Here is a 12,805-nt window from a genome sequence, read left to right as displayed (position 1 = left end):
CCCTACTAATTATGGAAGACAAGAGTTCCATAATCTCTACTTTTGCTTTCTACTTTTTACTACAGCAATTTTTGTGAAGAACTAAGAATGTAAAAGCAGCAATGCTTTGTCAAGTGTTGAAGCAACAAGAGTTGGTTGTGCCCTGGATCTAGGGCTTTCTGAATTTCTAAACAAGAGCAGTAAAGAAATGGTGGTTATTGCAAAGGTTTGCTTTCTTGAAATGTGACAGAAACCACATGGTAACAAAACCAAGAGTTTTTAAAGTATGTGGATAAGAATTGTTTCCTCTGAGTATGGTGTTACTTCCTCAGTTCTCACATTTGGTAATTCTACCAGTTACCCATGTTCCTGAACCTAAATGCTAGTTAGAGGAGACTTCTTTTCCAGAGCTAGTCCCTCTTTTAGGGTTTTAAGGGACTTAGATGTTTTGGTTTTTTTTTCTGTTCAGTCACTTTAACAACTACTCAAATATGTCATCTTATCTTGGACTACTGTACCCCTCGTTTACAGACTTTGTTTCCTTCAGGAAAATAAACTGAAAAGATCCTTGGGGAAAATCACAGGAAGAAGGGATTTAGGGACAGAGTAAGTGAAGAATGAAAGCAAATTGAATGAATGATTTAATGAGTTTATTTAGGATTGGTTTGTAGTTACCTTTATAACCTTTTGTCTCTCTGGTTTATTTAGTGGTGATTTCGTCTGTGTATGTGTGTGCACACAAAAGTGTGGGGATCGATGGTGTTTCTTGCTGCTGTCTCAGAGGAAGAGCATTCAGGTCTTTGGGATGCTGGGTCTATGTCATAAACTTGTAAGAAAAAAAAAATTGAACTATTTGGAAAAGACTAAACTGAATTCTGCATCTGCTGTGACTGTTGGATGATGATTGCTTCTCCTGAAGCACCACTTTGCATCTTTGCAGCAGAAGGATGGCTCAGTGGTGTGTACCTGGGTGAGCACATATGAGTTTGCTGGAGTTGTCTGTGCTGGTGACTGAGCAGCAGGGGCACGTGGCAGGGACACCAGGGACACCATGTTACTGGTGAAGGACTTTCCTCTGTACTGGGACAGGAGGGGAAGTGGCAGCAGGATTGTTGAGGAGATGGTGGAACTCAGTGCTTGTGCTGTTCTCTTCAGTTTGCTTTCTCAGTCTTTGGCCCATGTTCCTCTGTATCAATCCCCCTGAGGGATGTGGTCTTCTTTCTGGCTGACAGGACAAATCTCTTGGGTGCTCAATATGTGTGTTGATGGACAGATGTGAAGAGCTTCTTCATTCCAGGACTCATGAAGGGCAAGATGCTGATAAAGTCTATTGTGTAAGAAGCTTATTCTTTGGGGCAGAGGGCAGGGAAGGGTGCAGGGAGGGATTGCCTAGTGCTGGGCAGTGAGTCTTGGCAGGGAGCCAGCAGGAAGCTTGAATGTCTCCTCCTGTACATACTGGTTGGCTTGAGCAAAAGAGAGAATTCTCTTATGCTTTCTTTTGATTAGTTTTTAAGCTTTCTTTAAAAATACTGTCCTTGGCCTCAAGCAGAAGAGAAGTACAGGAGTGGTGCAGCATGATCTATGCAGTAGATAGCTGCTGAAATTTGTGAGGGAGTAAGATTATTCCCAGTTCTGTTGCTAATTTGTTGCATGTTTAAGACATTTAACCTCAGTGTTTGTGTGGTCTTGCCACCTAGTCCTCTTATACTTGGTTGTAGATTGCCAACAGTGTGAGAGTACATGTTGCTGCCTGCTGTGAGTACAGGAGGGCTTTGTGTTTGTTGGGACTTCTTGAAAGTACTGTGAAACTAATAATAAATAGTTCAGACAATGTTTAGGGAGAGATGGAATACTAATCTCTTTACCTCCTGCCTCTTTCCATAGGGATGTTGTCTGTGTGATAAATGCTTCGCTTTGCTCTTACTCTGTCCTTCCTGTATTTATTTCCATCTTAGCATCTTTTAAATTGCTGATATGTAATTTTTTAAGATAATTTAAATCAGCTTACAACAAAACCATTTCCTCATTCCCTGAGGATGCAAGTATGTGCTTTCCCCCATAACATCGCTGAAATCTTAGGGAGATGCATGCATGGGAGGACAAGGTGTCTTATCCTGGAGCGGTTCAGGAGTTACAGGCAAGATCCTTCAGGTGACAGGAGAGGTGAGCTCTGAGATACCTGCTCTGTGGAAGGAATCTGGGCATGAAGAGGTGGGGCTTTTACATACAGAGTCTCTTTAAGACACTAAGTCTCTTTAAGACTTCCTACAACTATGCTCTTCTCTAGAAGGCATAGTTGCTTTTATGACAATGTGAGGTGGGTAAGGTAGGGGTGAGATATGGCAGTTGAAGACTTTTAGGGCAGAATGGCTATGTAAATCACTGGTGAAGGATGAAAATTAATTGATTTGGCATGGGGTCATGGGTGAAAAAAGAAATTACGAACAAATTACGTGTGTTGCCTCAGGCAGGCTGATCAAAAGGCTTTTCTTCATCTTGCGTAGTTCTGTGTGTTTCTACTCTTGGACTCAAGATGAACCACTAAGTTCCCCCCAAGCCTTGTCAAACAGTTCACAGATCCGTTTATACCAAAAATAAGCCCCAGAGAAGAAATTCAGGGGAAGGAGATTGTAACATGATGCTTTTCTTGAAGTGCTGAGATGTGGCTTTCCTTCTGTGGCTCCCCTCAGCAGGGTTGACTGTGGGGAAGACGTTCTGCTCCCTCTCTTTCTGCCCTGTGTCCAAGTTTAGCTTGAATGTATGTGTTGTTTATAGAGTTCAGCAGGAGGTGATTTAGGAGGGAGTCCTTGCCATGGCGGTATCGGTGTTAGCAGTGCTGGGTTATGGCCCCTGTGTTTGACTGCTTCAGAGTCAAGAATTATGTGGTGCTGCCACGGTTTCCTTGGAGCGTGTGCCTGAGAAGCTGTGGACTTTTAACTGTTGCCTGTTTGCATTTAGGAGCAGGCTCAGTCAGCTCAGGGCTGGGACCAAGAGGAGGGACCTCAGCAGAGCCACAGAGAGAGCAACCTTGCCAGCCTGTGCCCACATTCCTATTTGGCTCTTTTTCTTGTCTCTTGCTTTTTGTGAGTGCTAAAGCCTGGGCAAAACAGAGGGGAAGGAGCCTTTCCTATCTGGGAAGTGATGATTAATGATGATGAACAGTGACCCTTATGCTGAGAGAACCGTTTGTTCCTGCTTGATTTCAAACCCTTATATGAGTAACTGAAACTCTGCCCAAGGGAGCTATATAGACTTTTTTTTTTCTATTTCTTCTCACTGAAGCACTTTCCTTGCCTGTATTCCGAGCCCCGTGCATGGATTTGGAAGAGACCAGTGTGTGAAATTGCCAGAAAGTCAGAAGTTGCTTCCACTGATCTGCAGTGTTGCAAGTTTGCATTTGTGCCTAAAACTTGTATAGGTAGTTCTTGATGCAGAGGAAGGTGAATTGGCTTCATCTTCTACTACAAAGAAAAAAAATCACTAGACAAATTGCTTATATAGGAGGGCAAAACCATACCCTATGTAAAGTCTGGTATCTTGTCTGCTCTCTTTCCTTATGAAAAAGTAATGCACATTTGCAACGTGGAAAAATCTGGTTCTTTTGAAGGAGTGATCCTGCAGAATTCCATGTCCCAAGAGCTCAAGGAAGGGTTTCTTTGAAGCCTGCCCACACTGAGGTGTCTCTGTTGTGTTCAATGGGGCTTAACTGCCTGTGGAGCTGGTCTGATTGACTCCATGTGCAGATGCTTAGTCTGGAACAAATCAGGATTGACTCTTTATGTGCCAGGAATACTTGTAGCCTGTTTGATGTCACTGTTTCTTTTTTGCATTCATTTCATGCATTCATTGTACAGTCTTCGCAAACTTTGCTTATACCAACTAAAAGAATTTCCCATATCAAAGTCACAACAGCATCATGACAGCACTGACAATGGTGGACAATTTACACACACTTTTTCCCTGTCCCTTCACCACACTTGTATCTCTGAAGCTCAGATTTTCTGAAAGTTTTGTCAAATCTCATTGAAGTCTGAGTTGGTGTTGCTTTTACAGTGAGAATCATGACTGAATGGTAGAAGGAGGAGAAACTGCTGCTTGTCTTGCCTTTGGCTGGAGTTGGTAAGGTTACATGGACCTTTCCTCATCCCTACAATATTTAGGAAGAAATTGAACTTAATGTGGGAGTGGGGAAGAGAAAATTGGTGGTCCAGGCTGTTGTTAAATGAAGAAACAGAAGATTATTGAATGATGGCTTGTGATGATTATTGTGCTGTAGAAGCTGGTAGGAAATTAATCCTCTACATGTCCTCTTTGCAGGCTGCAGGAACACTTGCAGGTGTGTTCTTGTATTCTAAGTTCCCTCACTATGGTTGCTGGTAGAGGTGCTATTAATAGCCTCCCACCCACTCCCTGGAGCTGTGCAATGGTATTTATGGCCTGCCTGGGACTGCTTTTCTTCAGGTGCATGAAGAAGAAGGCAGAGTGCAGATTCAGCACGTAGGCCCCGACAGCTGGGGCTGATGGGTCAGGAATGCAGCCCTGACAGCTGGAATTGGACTGAAGGCAGCCAGCACGGTGAAGAGGCCAGGAGGGGAGAGCAGGCAAGAGAGGCTCTGTGGAGAGATGGACAAATGCACACACACTGTGGAAAGACAGCCTGTGGAGACCCCGGGTTGTTTGTGTTCTGTTTCTCCCACCTTCATCCCTGATTTGCTCCATTTGTCTAAATGTCTGGGTAATTTTTAATAAATGTGTGCACAGCCCAGTTGCAACCCCTGTGCAACACACCTGGCAGAGGCATTAGAGCTGAGGCTCAGCACTTCCCTTGGAATACCCCCATCCCACCTCTGCTATTATGCAAGTTTACAAATGTAATGTAATGCTCGCCGTAACTCAGTGATTCAAAACCTCTTAGCAAGTCAGTTTCTGCTCTTGCCACTCTTGTGCCAAGGAGTGCCATTTCATAACTTGTGTTGTGGGAGATTGTTCCCTGATGATCTTAAAGTGGTTATCTTGAAATCAAATTACATCAAATTGGCAACTGCTTGTGTCATATTATGATGGTCTGGTCAGGTGTTTTTCTGTTTTGTTGTGCTTTGTGGGTTTTTTTCCTCTTTCACTTTATTTTTTTCAATTGGTTAATTGTGAGGCTTGCTTATAGCTCTTTTCCCACGAATACTGCCTTTAAACTGGATATTGGCTGGAAACACCTTAAATATCAGAACATATCTGTGTAGTGGATTGCATGAAACCAGTTTCATGGTCTTGCAGTAGTTCCTGGAGGGTCAATTGGGCAGGTGGTGTAGATGGGCAATGGTGGCTGTGGGCAAGGCTTAGGAAGTTTACAGGGAGAGAAATGGAGACTGCTCTGTCAGCCAGAGACCTCCTGAATGGGTCGTGTGTTGGAGCTTGGCTTGCTACTGTTGCCTTTTGCAGGTGGAATATTTTCAGTCTCCAGGCTTGTCAAGACATTACTCTTTCCTAGCGCTGGTTGCTGAAGGAAGAAAGACTGGCTGCAGAAGTGGGAGAGGATAGAAAACCTCTTGAAAAATATAAAATACTTACATGCAAAAGAAATTTAGAAGTGCATATTCTGTATTCATATACAAAAGCAGGGGAGCACATTGGGTAGGTGAGGGGCAGAAACCAACTATGGAGCTGAGTAGTTTTGTTGTTTGTGTGCTTTTGTAAGTCAAAGACCTCCTGCAGTTAATTCTATCCACCCATCTTCAGCCCTTCCCCTGCCAGACCAACAATAGAAACCCTAACTCCCCCCCTCCAAAAAAAAAATCAGGCTGGGGAACCTGGTCCAAAGCCAGACCTTTGCATGTTAAGCTGAAGTGCAAAATGAATATTTCACAGCTGTGTTATAAAGCCCTGAAATGAAGGCTTTGCCGTGGAAATGCTGACAGCCCCTTAAGTAGAACAGTATGCTGTAATTAGTGCTCTGTGTTTTATGTGCCAAACGAAGCTCAGCAGAACTAAATGTAAAACTTCAAGCCTTTGTTTTTCTGCAGCAGTAACAGGCCATCAGACAGTGTGTTCAGACGATGGATTAGTGCCTACAACGTGTGCGCTGCTCCCTGGAGGTTGGACGTGCTTTTTTGCGGTGGGGCTCGGGGGCAGCAGCAGGGATGTACAAACAGGGCCAGCTGTGAGATTTGGCGCTCTGTGTTGAATTTCACTTATGTAAGATAGACAGCTTTCTTAAATGCTGACGCTGACAATGTACAGTCACATTTTCAGCATTTTCACGTATTGGATGCCAGAGTGCATTGATACAACTTTGCTGTGTAGCAGCATGGAAAACACGTTGGAGTGCATGCAGAGGTGCTGAAAACTCAGGGAGCAGAATGTAGAGAGACAGACGGGCAAACCACGGTGCTGCTGTGAAACTCAGGCCTGATGTTGGAGCTCCCTGAGTCAGTGTATTGGACCAAAGAGTGTTGGGCTCTCAAGACTAGGGTCTCAGGTTGATCAGTAAAGGGGTTTTCTTCCCTCTCCCTCTCCCTCTTCCTCTCCTCTTCTTTTTTTTAAGACAAGAGCCCAGATGATTATGTAGCCACTTCCCTCCCTTCCCCCCCTCCAAGATTGTTACTTAGTTACAACTGATTAAGTGCTAGGGAAGGCTTTTCGAGGTGGCCCTCATGGTTCGTGTGTCTGAGGGATTTCTGTGTCCTTTGCTTTTTCAGGAGCCCGTGCCTTTGCACATGCATTATTAATATGCCTATTTTCAAGCAGGAGAGGGATGAGGGCAGGCACATTGTGCAGTGGACGGTAGATGAACTCTGATGGATGTTGTCTTGTCATGCTGACTCGATGCCGCCACTTAATTAAATGGGTTTGAATGTTAACTATGTTATACATAGGCCCATGGGAAGGCTTTTAAAATAGAAATTGGCTGCTTGTGGACATTTACTGAAGTAGCCATTCTGGAGTGGATTGGAATAGCTGTGCTGTAAGAACTCTCTCTGAGGATGCTCTTGATCATAGATGCTCACAACGGTATGGAGAGAAAGGGGCACGTTAAAATCAAACTATTAACTCAAGAATAGGCTTTCCCATTCCATAGGGCAGCAGACAGGACAGAATGGGGGATATGTTTCCAAATGCAAAGCAGCAGCAGGTCTTACCTGTGACTTTGTTGAGCAGGGTGACCTCTTTGTTGTTCTCTGTAAATGATCTTAGATGTCAGAAAGGCAGATTAAGAGTAAGGGAAAAAAATGGAAAACAAAACAGGCTGTATTATCCTGCTCTGTAAACACTTGCTGTGGCCATGCCTGGAAAGCTGCATGTGGTCTTGGTGTTTGCCCTTTGTCTCAGGAAGAATGTAGGGAACATAGAAGGGCTTCACAGAAGAGCTGATAGAGGTTATGAAATGGCTTTCAGAAGAGCCATAAAGTGACTTCAAGAAGACTCTTGTACTTGGAACACAGATGACTTGAGGTGATAGTACAGCTCCTTACAAAATCGTGAACCACTTAAATGTGGTGGATAGGGACTGACTGTTCACTGTCTATTCCCATACAAAGATTGAGGCATGTCAAATAAAACTATTAGAAGTAAGGTTTAAAACAAATAATGACAGATGGTTCATCTTGCAATATACCAGACTGGTGGAGTTCCTTGCCAAAAGATGTGGTGAATGCTAAGCTTTTATAGACAAAGTGGATAAGCTCACGGTGGAGAACTCTACTGAAATAAGTTAAAAATGCAGAATATCTATTTTGAGACTGGAAGACTGACAGGGTGTGAGAAAGAATCAAATTTGTTTTCCTTGATCTTAACCTTTGTCCATAAATTTTTTTATACCATTCTTTCTGACTTTCCTCCTTTTGGCTGCAAATGGAAAAAGAAACCAGGGCTAGATATTGGTCTCTGATCCAAGGTGGCCTATCTTCTGAGTCTGGAACAGACATATCTGCTTATTGGACATGGTTTTCTCAGGCTGTAGCCTCCTGCTTAATGCTGTAGGTGCTGGAGTGTGTGGGCAGCCCTGTACCATAACATCAATTTTCTCCACTTGGTTGTCATTTTGAGCACTGGAGAGTAGCACAGATCCTTTCAGATACTTTGCTTTTTTTGTTTCCATGCTTAAATAAATTGTGCTTGTAGTGAACAATGAGAATTTGGACCCAAAAGAGAATGAAGATAGCATAAGAAGGCAGGTAGTGAGACGATCAAGTCAGAAAACTCTAATTTCTTTAGCATTTGAGTGTGAGGATAAGGAGCTCAAATACTGTTGAACTCCTAACTTAGTCTTTTGCTGACCTGGGGAGCATGGTGGTGTGAGTGGCAGCAGGCTATTATTCAGCCTGCAGTCAAAGCTCTTTGAGGGATGCCTGGTGGCCTAAAGCCTAAAGATGGCTTTCTCTTGAAAATGTCTCTTTCTCTCTTTTAAGATGAAGGCAGACCTCAGAAATCTGCTGTTGTGCAAACAGGCACAGATACAGGAGCTCCTACCCAGGGGTTCAGTAGTGAAACAGTGCAGCTGTAGGCAGAGTGCCTGTGACAGGCAGGCAGGACTGTCAGTGTGAGAACTGTCCCTTTTGGCACCCGTTCTGGTGGAAGTCATTGCTGTGCTGGGTGTGTTTACTCCTGCTTTCTAACAGAGTCCTGGCTGGATGTGCAGGCCACAGTGCTCCTGTACTCCCCTGTGGCTCTGCAAGTGTAGATGGTCCCAAAGGAATGCAAATGATGGGAAAGAGGAAAGTGTTTACAGGTGGGGGTTAAGTTGGGCTGATCCTTCAAGGATTTCTGTGTTGTCCTTATAGCATATGGAAGCAATTGTTTGTGATAACTTCCTCAAAACAACAGAAAGAGCTCACGCAAGTACAAAACTCACTCTGAGACCTGGGTGCAGCTGGTCACACATGGAGTTTTCTGAGAGGCCCGACGAGGCTGGCTGGGGCTGTTCAGATCAGTCTTTCTGAAATGATTATCTGCACCTCAGTAGGAAGGCAGAGATGATATGGCTTCTTTCCCCAAGCATGGGCTTGCCCCATGCACTGTGTGAGACTGTGCCTGATGGAAGCAAGGGCTGCTGTCAGATATGCCCTTTGACTTCAGGTGGGATTGGGCTGCAGGGGGACCTCTCTTTCTGGGAAGGCCCAGCTGCTGTGAATACTTGTTGGTGCCTTGAGTCCTGCAATTCAGGACTCTGCTGGTTTGGTCCTACCTATCTGATGGTGTTGGGATTTGATGTGGAAGGAACAGGGTAAGGGATCTGCTTAGACACAAAAATTTCTTTATACACATTTGTGCAGTTCCAACTCACCAAATTTTTGTAAAATGGCTGAATATCAGATTTTGCAAGATAGGTGTTAGCTGCACAGGTTTTGGTGCCTAAGAGTGTATATTGAGCATCAACATTTGAGTAAAAGTTGACCTTAAAGAAAAAGAGATGGGATGGTTTCAGATAGCAAAGTAGAAGCGCAAAATGAGCTGCAGAAGTGTTTTGTGTGTGGATCAATTCAACAGCTCTTGCAAGTCTCACGGAGAACGGAGAACGTTGACTGAAAGTGCCAAATGCTATTAATAGAAGCCTCAAGATGAAGTAACAAATGCAGCTTGTCAGCCTCCTCTGCTGCCTCTAATTTAGGTACAAATGACAGGTTTAGTCATGCAGTTGTTTCCAGGTTTGGATGGGGGTGTTGAGGTGGCCCATTAGTTCCCTGTGAAGGCCTGAGCAAGCAGTGACATGTCTGACAACTGTAGGATTCAAACTGGGCAAACACAGGAGCTATTGGTAATGAGCAGTGTCTCAGATCTGCAGGGGAACTCTCCAGATCCTGTGGTTAGCTCAGACCAGCCTTGGGAAGGTGTGCAAAATAATGTATTTCAGACTGGGATGTGCTGAAGTGCTGCTTGGAACACTTGTATGAATGGCAGTGTTTATGGCTGTGTAGGGCTGGGAGACTGCCCTTACCCAGGAGGAAGTGGTAACCTCAGAGGTGGATAGTGCAGACCTGTATCCACAGATCTGCCCTTTGCTGACAAATCTTAATACCACATTAGGAAGTTAAAGTTGATGTGGTTTTGCCCTAATTAACCATATTAAGAATTCATTTGTTTTAGCTGGCAAATTGAGAAGCTTCCAGTTCATACTGTTTTATCTATTGTTTTTCTCTCTGAAGTGTTTTTCATTCTCAAATTTTTTGACAAAGTGACTATCTCTTGCCTCTGTGTCACCTAGTCTGGAAGCTGGTCATGGGGAAAAAACTGGTGTATTGTGGGCAGGTTGGTGGAGGTGGAGCTCACAAGTCTCATAAGATGACATTTGGTTGCATTTTAAATTTATATGCATACTTTTTGATGCAAGTTGGTTTTAATACTCGAGTATTATCAAGTGGATGTGCTGCCTTTGGGTAGGCTTTGTGGGGTTGCCTTTCAAGTTCTTTACACTAGAAAGTTTTTGAAGTTAAGACTGGGAACAAAAGAGGGGAAGTGTTTTTTAGAAAGTTAGTTGTGAGTCTTTAGTCTAGAGACAGTTACCTATTTCTGTAGCACTTTTTCTGTCAATATCAGGGATATGGCCTTGACAGTTGCCTTTTTCTAAAGGAACAGATGGTCTTTTGGAGGTCAGAAGATACTCGCTGGCAGTAAAATAATCAGACTGGAAGACTGAGCTACTCCTTTTCTGTCAAGCTGTGTGCTGACCGTAGGAGAAAGGTTGACTTTCCACATCCTAGCACTGCCACAAAAAGTCTCTTGGCAAAGCAGCAGGGGACCTCCACTGACTTCAGAGTGAGAGAGGAGGCTGGAGTAGGGGTGACATTTTGGTATAGGTGAGGTGAGGGTGTCAAGACAAATCACGTAGTGTTCCTGTTTGGTTTCTCCTCTTCTTAAAGACTTGTAGGGGTCAGATTGGGCTTTGGATGTGCAGCTAGATTGATCCAGTTGCCAGGGAAAGGTATGTTTGTTTTAGGGTTTTTTCCCCTGAATTTGGTCTTCCTGTGGGTTTCCCCAGGCTGGCAAACAGAAAACAAACAGAGAATTACAAGTAGAACATGGTTTTCTGCTGGTTTGGCCTTCTGGACATGTAATTGCCATGCCAGGGCTGTCTGGAGAGGGATATCACTGGGCTGAGTAGGATGAGGGAGGAAGGAGCTGTTCCCTGCAAGACAGGCTCCTGTAAGGTCAGCTCCGCTGTGGTGTAGGACTGCACACTGAGAGGCTCAGTAAATGTCCTTGCAGAGCAAAATCATACCTGTTGGTGAAAGTAGGTTGCTGAATTGCTGCTGAATATCTGCATGGCCAAGGTCAAGCAGTGCCTTTAGGATAGTGGCAATTACAGCCAGACTGAACTAAAGCCTGCAATGAGCAGTGTAATCACAGCATTGCTAAATTGATGTTTGCTGACAGAATCAAGTAATTGGTGCCTTATCTAGATGGAACTACTTGAATGGCACATGTCTCTTCCACTTCCTCCTTTGCTGTCAAGAATGTATTTTCCGTATGAATTCAAACCTCTGCTAGTTTGGAAGCTGCTGATATTAGCCAGAATCTCAGCAGCAGAAACAGTGAGTTCTTTCTGCATGTTTTTGAGCTGCTTTAAAAAGATTTGTTTTGAAACGTTTTTAACAAATCTGGAAGAGTAGATATCCTCCTGGCCTTTCCCACTCTTCTCCCCAACCTTGTTCCAATATTAAGTTGAAACAAAACTAGTTCCTTTCTTTATCAGTCTATTTGTAACTGCATTTTTATTTGCATGTTCTTTTTTAACAAAAATCCAGTGGAGTTTTGTAAAAACCATGTTTTCAGAGATTCTCAGTTTGCAAGAGAAGGGGAGAATTTGGTGGGTTCTCATAATGTCTTAAAGTACCTGGGGTATATTATTAATAAGAGGGGAAAAAAGACCAAGTTGCTCCAGAGATTGGAAAATGAAATCTTCCACTTTCCATGTCACTGTTTGAAGGCAGGCCAAATTTGAACTAACTGAAAGCATGGAAGGCTCATGTTAAGTGGTGGCACCTCAGCTCTGTTTACCTGCTGAATCAAGGAGATTCTCTGTGTGGGGTTATTTCTGGCCCCTTACCCAGTAACCTGAGCCTTGAGCTCAGTGAGACCTTGTGTCTCGCCCTGCAGCCAAACTCCTCAGGTCTGGTAAGGTGTGTGGTCAGGGTGGCGTGGGAAACCTGCCCCGCCCCTGCCTTTTGTGCTCCACCTCGGTATAAATGCAAGATGTTCGTCTTCAGGGCAGCTATTAAAGTCAGTAGTAATTATTACAATAGTAACTTCTGATGCTGTGTCCGTGCCCCTAAGGCCTTAACCAAATATGACTTAGACAATGATAATTAAAAACAGAAGACTGTGACCCAGTAAAATCCTTGAGTTTGGCACAGACAGCAATGCTGGGGAAGAATGTATGCATCAAATATATAATAAATAAAATGAAGCTGTGCAAATGTAAAGGAAAGAGAATAAATTTGTGTCCGTCAAAATAACCCCAGGGCTGACAGCTGCTTTGTGCTCAGAGGTTGAGTCCTTTCATGCCACAAACCAGATTTTGTGCAGTGTAATCCCACTTCAGCCTTTTGCTTTGGGGCAATTGCTGAATCTCCCTGGCCTTCTCTGCACCTGAAACATTGTGTCGTGTCCATTTGTCACCCGTCCTTCCCGTTTTGGTGGTGGGGTTTTTTTCTTCTTTTATCAGCTTCTCACCACGGAGGCCTTTATATCTTCCAAGCAGCTCTTCCCAGTTGCATTTCTTTTCTTTTCTTAAAAATAGTGGAGATGTTTGCCTGAGGGGAGTATGAGGACATTTAGATAACAGTCTCTTGCAAGGGTCATTGGTATGCAGCAGGCTTGTGAATGTTTATGGTGT

At 43.9% G+C, this 12,805-nt stretch overlaps 1 protein-coding gene across 4 annotated transcripts in view; it reads left to right on the top strand.

Moving 5' to 3' along the window:
- The window catches only part of MAPKBP1 (mitogen-activated protein kinase binding protein 1), a 97,548-nt gene that overhangs the window by 15,886 nt on the left and 68,857 nt on the right, over nucleotides 1–12,805 (top strand). The window lies entirely within an intron of this gene.

This window comes from Zonotrichia leucophrys, chromosome 5 (assembly GCF_028769735.1).
Source record: "Zonotrichia leucophrys gambelii isolate GWCS_2022_RI chromosome 5, RI_Zleu_2.0, whole genome shotgun sequence".
NCBI classification, from domain to species: Eukaryota; Metazoa; Chordata; class Aves; order Passeriformes; family Passerellidae; genus Zonotrichia; species Zonotrichia leucophrys.
Note: the sequence above shows the minus strand (reverse complement) of the source record. Positions and strands in the feature narration are given on the sequence as shown.